Here is a 302-nt window from a genome sequence, read left to right as displayed (position 1 = left end):
CCCCGCGTCCTCGGGCGAGGCGGGAGCCCCCGGGCGCCTGTGGGGTGTCCGAGCACGGCCCCGCGGGGCCCGTGCCGGACGCCCCGTCGTCCAACCTTCCGGCCTCACGGAGTCTGGTCTCGTTGTGCCTTTCTGGCCGGCCGGAGGCACCCTCCGGGGATGTGCCGTGCCAGGGGCGGGCTCTTCCCCCGCCCTGCGGGGGGACCCCGCCGTTCAAACTCGTACGACTCTTAGCGGTGGATCACTCGGCTCGTGCGTCGATGAAGAACGCAGCTAGCTGCGAGAATTAATGTGAATTGCAG

The 302-nt window shown here is 70.2% G+C and overlaps 1 non-coding gene across 1 annotated transcript in view; it reads left to right on the top strand.

The window, feature by feature from the left end:
* The first annotated feature begins 225 nt into the window (after positions 1-225).
* Positions 226-302, top strand: part of LOC139043847 (5.8S ribosomal RNA) — a 154-nt gene continuing 77 nt past the window's right edge. The window contains exon 1 of the ribosomal RNA XR_011500908.1: positions 226-302. This exon is cut by the window's right edge and continues 77 nt beyond it. This is a non-coding gene — a ribosomal RNA (5.8S ribosomal RNA).

This window comes from Equus asinus, unplaced genomic scaffold, assembly GCF_041296235.1.
Source record: "Equus asinus isolate D_3611 breed Donkey unplaced genomic scaffold, EquAss-T2T_v2 contig_383, whole genome shotgun sequence".
NCBI classification, from domain to species: domain Eukaryota; kingdom Metazoa; phylum Chordata; class Mammalia; order Perissodactyla; family Equidae; genus Equus; species Equus asinus.
Note: the sequence above shows the minus strand (reverse complement) of the source record. Positions and strands in the feature narration are given on the sequence as shown.